This window comes from Solenopsis invicta, chromosome 7 (assembly GCF_016802725.1).
Source record: "Solenopsis invicta isolate M01_SB chromosome 7, UNIL_Sinv_3.0, whole genome shotgun sequence".
NCBI lineage: Eukaryota > Metazoa > Arthropoda > Insecta > Hymenoptera > Formicidae > Solenopsis > Solenopsis invicta.
In genome coordinates, this window is record NC_052670.1 from 14,533,834 (window position 1) to 14,544,882 (window position 11,049).

The 11,049-nt window shown below is 36.1% G+C and overlaps 1 protein-coding gene across 1 annotated transcript in view; it reads right to left on the reverse strand.

Annotated features, from left to right (window-relative positions):
- The window catches only part of LOC105199821 (cadherin-related tumor suppressor), a 167,208-nt gene that overhangs the window by 147,002 nt on the left and 9,157 nt on the right, over positions 1-11,049 (reverse strand). The window lies entirely within an intron of this gene.

An 11,049-nucleotide genomic window follows, 5' to 3' on the forward strand; every position in this document is an offset into this window, starting at 1 on the left:
CTTTCTGAGACGTACAAAAGTGTTTAATTAGCATTTTATTTTTTATTATGTAACTTCACTCATCATTTCACTCATGTTACCAATCCAGGATTATACATCACTTATTTCTTACAACAATAACATAACTAATAAAAAAACAAAGTTTCGAATTATTAAAATTTTGTAATATCATTCTTACGTGTAATTTTGTGTAATAACGTATTATAACTGATTACAGAGGAATAAAAATATGATTAGCTCGTTATTCGATGTATTAAGTTCTCTTTTTTTTGCAAAATAACTAAAACAATAAGAATTTTTTAAATTACATTATTATAAAAAATAATATATACAGCAGCACTTGAACGTTCTAATGTTTCATAGGAAAAGAGACAGAGAGAGAAAGAAACTGGTTATAGAGACATATTTCTAAATGTAACGCAGATCTGCAGAGAGTTCTCCACCGCCCTCCGCACCCACCGACCACAATCAGGGGATTCGTCAGATCACCGAAGAATTAGTGAGGTGTCTCGCTTGTACCTGCCTGCGAGGCGCGGGCGAGTGTTTGCATCGTAGTGTCCAACGGAGTGGAACAAGCAGGTAAAGATTATGGGCAATACAATGTGCCGCGGTACCCGCGCGTTTTCAGACGAGCTGAGTGGCAGTAGAAGTGGAGAGGTCCTTTGACGGAGTCAGCGGGAGAAAAAGAGGAAGCATAGAAAAAGAAAGAGAGAGAGAGAGAGAGAGAGAAAGAGAGCGAAAGATCTCGAGGAGATATTCCCTCGAACGATGGTCCGTGGAGAAACGGTATGCGGTTCTGGAATTTCGTCCTTTTTGTTGCGCTCGCGGCGGACGCCTCGTGTGATTTCAATAGACGAATCTCGAAGTCGCCGTTGTGCGTCCCGCTGCGAGTACTTCCACGGCGACAATCCCGGCCCCGATCCGGTCCGGTCCGGGCCCGGAGCGGGAATAATATTTCAGCCGTGCGCGCCATCGCGAAACCCGGCCGTCGAATCCGTCAAAAACGTCGGTCTTGAAAAATCTATCGACTGGTAAGATCTGCATTCTCCGATGATCGGGGTCCGGTATCGCGCGGCACTAGACGCTGCGCCGGGGACTGCCGTTCCTTAAAAAAGGTCACTACCCTTTTCTACGATATTCCTCGCGGTGTTTGCCGTTATATGTATATAAATTATCTAGACAATCATCTAGAATCTAGACAAAAGAAAATGGCTTTATCTTATCATGATCTGGATCAGTTTCCAAACTTGTGTGGACAGCAACCCAATTTTTAAATCGGCAAACATCCATCAATCTTTAGTAAATATGAAAAAGGGGGTGATAAATTGATTATTTGTACTACTTTATTTATGCCACATTATTCCCCCTATCTTTCCATTTTTTATTAAATATAATTTTATAAATCTGTTTCTTTATATATATAATAAGATCTAAAGATGTAAACAATGATAGAATTTTTGAAATGCTAACGACAAATTACATAGATCAAAAAATAGTAGCGTAATGTAAAAAGTGCTTCAAAAATATAAGGCCTGTTCTTTTTGACTGAACTGGCTACACTAGTTCACAGTTTGCCTTCACGTTTGAAGAAGAAAGATAAACTTTGAACTAGTGCAGCCAGTTCAACTAAAAAGAACGGGCCTAGAGATAGTACAAAAACTTTTACAAGAAACTTTGTCACAGTCCTTATAATGTGAGTTATAGATTTCCTCCATATTTTTCAACTTTGATTTTTTATTAGCGTATTGAATTGTTTGAAGAGCTCTTGTTTCATGCATAAAAAATAAAGGTCCATAAAAAGATGTGAATATACTAGTTTCAACTCCTGAATTGTTTAGCTCAACAGCGAATCTTAAAGTTATCTAAATAAAACGATATATATAACTTTATCTTTTATTTAGATAAGTTTTAAATTATGTCATCTCTATTTTATTTAAGATATGTTTATATGTAATTTGTTTTATCTTTATATAGATAATTTTAAGTTCATTAAGTACAACTTTTGCATCATCGCCGCAATTACACTGAGAAAAAAGTTTTTGATATTTGCAACTGCAATTGCATGATAAAATAATTATGATTAAGAGTTTCAGTTTTATAATTATTACTGTGCTATAATGTTAATAATAATAACTTTATATGTATAGTTCTATCAACTATAAAGAAATTTCATTATAAATCATGATACATAATTTTCAATATTTATATAATAAAATATCAAGATATGAATGATAAAAATAAAATAAACATTTTTATGTAGTAAATTCCATTTGCAATTATAGTAAATGTAATTATTTTTTAAATATTCGCTAATAAAAACTAATAGCTATAATTTGTATGATTGAAACAACTATTCTATTAATAAATACTTGGCACTAAAAGTGACAGTAAGTTGTAGTTAAATTACGCGAATTGCAACTATATTTTTTCAGTAAATCGACGTGAAATTAATATTACTTAAATATTTGTAGATTTTTAGAGTGTGTATTTTAAAACGTTCAAGTTTTTTTTTTTACACACAAATCTCCTCGCTTTTCCTCCGTAACTGTATATTTAAACCTGATAAACCTCGACTGTATATTTAATTATATAATTGAAGAGAGACATGAGATTTAATTATCCAGGAATGTTTTTTTAATTTTGTTAAAAATTTTAAAATTTGCCAAAGATCTTTACAAATTGTGGCGAATTCCAACTCGGGTTATCAAGCCGGTGATAAGCAGCCGAAGAACGCGCTTCGACGCTCGCTATATACTTCACGCCCGCTGATTCGATTTCTCCCCTTCCCTGCCCTGACCAGTCCCGATTCTTTTTCTTGCCGTGCCCTTCTAAAGAAGACGTTGAAAAATGAGCAGGATGACGATTGTGATTACGAGCGGGCGAACAACGGCGCGACGAGACAGACGGACAGACGGACAGAGGGCGACGGCGGTGGCGGCGGCGGCGGATGATGATGATGAGCAAGAGTAGAAGATTAGCGTAGCATTAAAGAGATGCCATCTCTCCCGCGTCTCTTCCTTTATCCCGACTCTCGTGAGTCGGATCGAGCGCAGCATGCGCGCACTGTATAAATGTATCGTTGAAAATTTGTTCGTTTTCTGTAATCCGCGCCATAAAACCCTCCGCCGTTGCGCTGGGAGGGTTCATTAACAGATAGAAGACCGAACGCTGCTATTCTGTGCGCGACCGCCAACGGGACAAATAATAGCGATAAGAAGTAGAATGCTGGCGACGAGAAGTAGACGAGAAATTGTAGAATCGTAGCTACCACAGACAATCTTAAGGATACAATACACCTATTTTCAAAATATTAAAAAAAAACAAAAAAAATTGCAAATTTTTTTTGTACTGTATTTGAACGTAATACAAAAAAAAATTGGCGGCCGGAATTTTCTACCTGGATCAAAAATTATTTTAATGAAAGGTAGAAATATATCAGAAAATGTGACACAAGAATCTGAATTTTTTGTATAAATATTTCAAGTATTTAAGATGATTTATGTAAAGTTTTATTGCAATCTAAAGATTATATTTATTTAGTTATTTATTTATTTATTTATAGTACAAGTAAACTCAAAATCGCAATAAAATTTTGCATGAATTATTTTGAATACTTAAAGTACTTATATTAAAAAATTGAGCCTGTTAGTATTATTTTTTAATTTTAGTATTATAACAATACAAATAATAACAAAGTAAATAAGCTATAAAAATGTATTGTTTAATATAAATAGACTGTTATAAACAAACTTTCATATATGATTTATTTAAATTATTAAAAAATATAAATATCAACACATTTATAAAAATGGGTGTAAGATATCCTTAAATCTTTTGTTAAACATTCAGTTTTAGAAGTATATACATCATTTTAAACTTTCACGTCCTTCTTCATAAAAACTTGAAGCTATATATAATATCCATCATGAAGCTGACATGTAAAATTAAATATTCTAACTTGTAATATATCTGTGTATTAAGTAGAATATTTTTATGTCTTTTCATAAAATTTACACAGGCTTCATTTATTTAGTATCAAATTAAATAGTTGTTTTTCAAATTTACGAGTATTACGAAAATATACCCATCTAAAATGGAACGATTTTAAAATCGCTTAAGATAAAGTTTTAATTGATTCATCCACTTTTCTAAAGACAAAATTTCGCAGATACAAAAAATGCAACTTACAACTGGTTATGTACAAATAACATTCTAGAAAGCGTCAAAGATTAACACTCGTCAATGGTTTAAAACGAGGATTAAACAGTTTTGATGTTTATTTTTTAGCAATGATCGCGAGAAAGTCGCACGTACTTAAATTAAAGCGGGGATGACGGATGATCGAGACATCAACTGGTCGAATCAGTGGACGATGGTTTGCTAATACGCGAGAGGAGGCACCGAAAAGTCGCGACCGCGTGCAGATACAGATATGAGATCATATCTGCGTAAAATTAATTGCCAGTAAACTTCGTCCTAAATAATTAAGTAGAAACTGCGAATTCGCGAGCGCTCCTTTTTTTCCTCGTCTCTTTTTCTTCTTTTTTTTATAATGAACGTGCCGTATCTCTCATCCATAATCGCTCAATGGTAGCAAGAAAGAAAAGAAAAGGGAAGAGAGAGAGAGAGAGAGAGAGAGAGAAGTTTATTTTTTTCAGTTGATTACGATACAAAAATATTAAATGACGATCGTAATGTTTAAATAACGAGCGAGATTTTTTGGGTCCAGTTAAACGTCGCATGCCACAGACAACTGTCTGATTGTATCTCGCTATTAATACATAGTGATAAACTGAATCGAGAGAAAGAGAGAAAAAGAGAGAGACGAAGAAAGGGATATATGTAAATTGTTTGACAACCAACGTATAATTTGGATAATTATCAATAAAAAACATAACGGAGAAACGCGATTAATCAATTTTCCCCACGATATTGCTAAGATCCGGTTTTTATCAAGCAAAATATGTTTATCAAAATGCCGCAATCATTTTTTTCTTGTATTACTCATTCCTTATATGTGATCCTTCATTCACGTGGAACACATAAGGAATGAATGAAACTGGGAGAACGCGTCGCTTGGTAAAATATTACCGAAGCATGCGTTAATAGAAAAATTACGAGAATCGCATCGATGAATATCGTGAAACATTATGTCGATAAAAATTTTATAAAAGTTTATTCCAAGGGAATATTCTAGTCTGAAACGTGAAAAAATTTGTCTATTTTGGGAAATTTAAAAAAGAAATCTGTTGTACATATTCTTCCACTGCTATACACATCTACTTAAACACATTTACAATTTTTGGTATAGCTAAATATTTATTGGTTTTTATATTATATGAATTTAAAAACAGGTATATTTTTCAAGCTGGTTAACACGATTTCTCAGAAACTACCGAAGCTATTGTACTGTCTGTACTAATATTAATGAAAAATATTACAAATTATTAAAATGACGTGGTTTCAAAAAACAAGTGATTTTTCAACAAAATCCTTCAAGTTTATCATGTATGAAAAAAAATAGTTAAATTTATCACAATAATCCTTTGGGTGACAAACGGACATATATTTTACATATGCGTGAAAATTATAGCCGACAGATTCTGCAGTTTCTGAAAAATCTTGTTGACCGGCTTTAAAAATATGTTCGTTTTTAAATTTACATAACGTAAAAGCTAATAAATATTTAGCCACACCAAAATTTTTAAGTATTCATTAAATATGTACAAATAGATGTGTAAAAGCGTAGAAGAGCATGCGCAGTAATTTTAAAAAATTCCCAAAAATAAGTAAACTTTTTCGCATTCTAAACTAGAACCCTCATAATTTCTAGCCTTTTAACGTCGCTTAATTTAATTCGACCCAACCTCGCTGTTTCTATTACAGGTAGCCATATGGGAGAAATCTTCGGTTGAAACTTATAAATAACGATATGTTGCGAACTCACTTTCATGGACAGCGTTGCACAGGGGTGGTTTACACCCTTGCGTCGCTCTCGCGCGATATAACGGATAACAAATAATCTGCAAACACGCCGAAGCGATCGCGTAACGTCCGCGTGAGGCCGCGAAATAGAAAGAGTTAATTGCGGGGTTTAACGCGTTTAACCGTGCATTATTAATCACGACGGCCGACGTAATTATTGCCGGCTATTATTAGACGCTCCCGCTCTCGCGCGCGTACGTTAGCGCCGACATTACGTTCGTTCGTTCCGTCCCGTCTGTAGATAAATTTATCGGCTGGAAAAATGAGCATCACGCCTACATTTCGCGCGGAACCCACCCGTGGCCGCCGCCGAGGACGGGCGTGTGGGTTAGCGATTCGAATCTCACACCTTCGTGACATACGTTAACATCACGTTCGCGGCCACTTCCTTAAATCAAATGACGTGCCACTTACTTCTTGTCGACGCTCTCGTACGAGCCCAACAAACGCGTGGTGATACGTGATTTCAACTAACTTCCTAACTGATTCTGAACTAACATATAACTATAATAAATTGCGATTGCCTTTATCGATTTTAAGAAGTTATGAAAAAGTAACGATAACGTTAGTTTTCTTTTTGACTATTTTGCATAGAAAAAATTTTTGTCGCTGTATGCTCCTTAATAAGTTCTTCTCTCTTTCAACAAGGATGTCGTAATATTCAATTTTCAAATAATTAAGGAATTACTGAGGAGATGCGTCAGGAGTTTTACTGACTGAATAATGACTTGCATTCATACGATTTACGAAAAGTCAATACGTCATTACTTATCAATATTGTACGCATGTACGTGCACAAATTTTCAAGCACACTAATTTTTCACATTGGATGTTTAAGCATAATTTTAAGAACTCAACATTTTCACGTGACCCATATTCCGAACCATTTTTATTTTATACAAATACAGAATTTTTGTAAAAAACAAATACTGGCACACGTTAATAGTTGTAGATTATTCATATTAGATTAAGAATAGGTAAAACAGATCTAAGTTTCTTATTGTTTTTGTTTTCGATATAAAACTGATGAGCTCGGATTATATTAGTATACCTATACATTAATTTGAGAAAAGGACTTTTTAATCTATAAAGGCAATTAGAAAAATAGTATGCTCGAAAAAATCGTGCTCTTTCGGTAAAGCAGGACGATTTTAAGATCCTCTTAAGCTTTAAGATAAGAAAAAACAGATGACAAAATAATATTCAACAATTTTAACTGGCCTTTTACTTCGAGTAGTCTTTATCCATTGACAGAATTTTAATTTGCAGCTTTTCAAAGATACAATTAACGTGTTAAATGAAGACAAGCAAGAATTGTTCCTAAAGTGAGCACGAGAGACCACGATTAGAAGAGTATCCGAATGGAATTCCGGGACACCCCGTATATTTAATGGATCTTGAAGTCGAGTATCCAGCGTGAGCAGAAAATTATTGCGTTACGGGGGACTCCAGGCACGAACGCTGAACACACGTGCGTTGAAGTCATCGGCGCGGCGGCATCGCGGGATATATACTTCGCCGTACGTCTCTGGACCCAGACGCGAACCCCATTGCGCGATAATTGAAGTCACGCTTCGTGGGAAGCGCGGCCTTCGCAGATAGAAGTGCCGTCGCACAAAGGGTTAGACAAAGGGCGTACTTGAGCGTTTCGACGGTATGACTCCGTATGCCGCCTTCACAACCCCGCCGTGATTCTCCGAGGGGCCAGGCAAAAAGCCGTCGATTTGGACGTAGAGCCCGATGATGCTGTCCGCGCGACGAAAAAGAGGACAGTTTTGGCTCCGTAAGAGAGCGCGGGAGAGAAGGTAGCACGAGAAGGAAGCCCCGGGGAGGCCCACGAAGACGTTGCGCGAGACCAGAAAAGAACGAGCCCCGAAAGCGGAACAAAAACGTCCGAACTGCAGAGAGTCGGCGATTTCCGAAGAGTCGCGGATCCCATAGCGAATGACGAAGGTGGGAGGAGAAAAGGATACGACGAGAGAAAAGGCAGAGAAGTAAAGACGGAAAAAGAGAGAAGACCAGATAGATGTTATTTATTACGTATATTGAGACCGAATTTTTAAGAGTAACAATAATTTATATCGGAAAAAAATAATCAATAATGTGAAAGGTATGTTACATCGATAAAGTTATCATTTCTCGGAAAGGTATCGTAAAACAATTTTTATCTCACGGACACTCAACTTTTTATTGGTTTTCATAGTTTTCATGGTTTTTGTGGTTGACAATTATTATATATAAATTTGTCTTCTATTTATGATTGTCTACACATTATTTGGATAGGACGAAAGCTGAGAAACGTTTGTCTACGTTGCGATTAAAAACACGATCTCTAACAAAGGGAACCGAGAAGAAAATATTTGTAATCTTTTGTATTTATCCCATTTTTCTGAAGCTGATCTCTACAAGCTGCTTTTTTTGAGCCAAGAGAAACCAATTCTTTGTTTGTTACCTTGACAGCAACATCGATTGGAACTTCACCATAATAGCGAAAGGCGGTACATGAAGTACAGTATAAAAGAATCATGTTTCTCGAAAGCAATACATTACCAAATAAAAGATTAAATTTAAGAAGAAGAGAGATAAACGTATGGATGAAGACGAAGAGATGCCAAGGGCGACGGTAGGCGGCTTGAAAGAGATGGAAGGGCGCGAGGGAAGGGGGGGAAGGACAGAGGAAAGGATCTTCAGAAATAAAGCGGCGTTGACGCATACCGGGGGTAGAGATGGGACCGACCGCGCGCTGCTCAGCGGTCCTAAGGCCCCAGCGCTCGCGCGCGCAAAGGTAAGGGCTGCGCTCACTCGTCGAGATCAAGTTTTTCTCGAGTCTTCGAACCACCAAGAAAGAGAAGAGAGAAAGAGAGAGAAAGCCAAGGGCCCGAACTCGAATCCGAGTTGATTTCCTGGCACGCGGTTCATCTTGTCGTTTATTCCTCTCCCTCCCTCTCTCTCTCTCTCTCTCTCTCTCTCTCTTGCTTTCTTTCACGTTATAATCGTCTCCTCTTCCTCGTATCTTGCCAACCACCGTTTCCCTGCCCTCCAATACCAGGATGCGGCAGGACTGGAGTGCAGATGGGATATCGGCACCACGTGGGCACCGATTTCGAGATTCCTGATTTTCTAGGTAATCCCTCACGCAAAATAAAAACAGAATAGAATAGTCGTGCTCGACTACGGTTAATCCTCAGACCCACGGCTTCTTATAATCAAGATTTACGAAAACTTAAATAGCAGAAAAATGAAATCGATAAATTTTAATTGAATGCTGTAAGGGGGAAGATTTAATCAAGAGTTGAAAGATTCCTCGCATGCATTCGAAACTTCAAATTGTAAAAAATTTATTATAAAGTGCTGAAAATAATAAATGCATAATAAACAGATTTCTTAATAAATTTTAAAATGTAAAACTGAAAAATATAACAATTGACAGTTGACAGATTAATGGAAAAGTGTTATTAGATTTTAATATAATTTAAATATTAAATCAATATTTCGATCTTTGCGCTAAAATGATAAAGCTGTGATTGTACGCAGTTCTATTATTCACTTGCTTTTTTAAAGTAATCAGACATTGTTCTTCATCTGTCTTCTTCTTTTTCCCCCCTTCCCCCACCCACTCTTTTTCTCTTTTATTCACAAAAACAATCGTTAATTATTGGCATTTTCAATAAAAACTAGAAAAGAATAGTCAAATTTCCCGAAAATTCTAACGCTAAAGACAAGATTGCGAATTATGGGCCACCCTGTACAAGTGCAGAGTAAAAAAATTCGAATTAATTAGGATATGCTTCGTTCTAATAAAACGAGACCAGACGGCGATGGTGGTGGTGGCGGTGAGGGCGCGGCGCGGTGCTTTCGTATAAATTTGAAACGCGCCCTGTAATTTGAGAAAACGTCCCGGGTCCTAAGCCCTATTTATGCAGCACTGAACCGGCTGTAAACCGTTCGTATTCACAATCCCCCCTCCCCCTCTTCCTCCTCCTCCTCTTCCTCCTCCTTCCTCCTCTTTCTTCTTCTTCTCTACCTTCGCATCTTCTTTCTCTTCCTATCGCGAAAGGAGCACGTCCTTTTCCCCGCACGCGTGTTGTCCTTCCCATGCATCGCTTCTCATCTCTAAAGATTCCTCTTTTCCTTGCTCCCTTCGTCACTTTTTCACTCTCTCTCTTTCTCTCTCGCTAAAGATTTCTCTTTTCCTTGCTCCCTTCGTCACTTTTTCACTCTCTCTCTCTCTCTCTCGCCCTCCTCTTTCTCTCTAATTCCTTTTATCCCTCTATCACTGTATTGCCGTCTTTAATTGCATTAAGGATATTATTGCGTAACGCAATTCTCAGTCGAATTATCGCTTGCCTAGAAAGAAAGAGCGAGAGAGAGAGAGAGAAAGAGAGACATGTAGCGCGTGTACGTCAGCGCTCTAATTGTTGTATTAAAAGTGAGAAGAAGAAATTGATGAACACAGATTAGCGTTAACAGAGAAGACAAATAGAAATGTTTATATATATATATATATATATATATATTATATGTATATAATTTTTATAAATGTTTATCTCTATATTTATACTTATTTATTTATATATTTATATAATTATAAATTATTTAAAATCTTCTTTCCCTTGCAATCTTTTTTATAATAGCATTGTATCATCTCTTAAGTCGGTTCTTCTTTACTGAATATTATAATCTCTATTTGATACATACATACATACTCATGGTGACTGTCTTAACAAGAGTGGTTTACTATTGTCTTCCGAGAGGCGGTGATTAATTAAAAATGTAATATGTTTTGAATTTAAAATTGTATCTTTGGCACAAAAAACAGACGCGCAATTTTTAGATCACAATCACTATAACATCGTATCAAACCTTATTACTTATTAAATATTACTCGCCAAATTTCTTCTGTGCTGCCATCCTTATATAATGTATGAAATAAAATTTAAGAAACTCATTTCACGCTATCTAGTTTTTATATACAAATCAGAATCAGAATGTAAAGAAAACATCATGTCATTCAAAAAAATTAAATTATAAATTATTACTACTTTTGTTTTCTATGTATAAAAA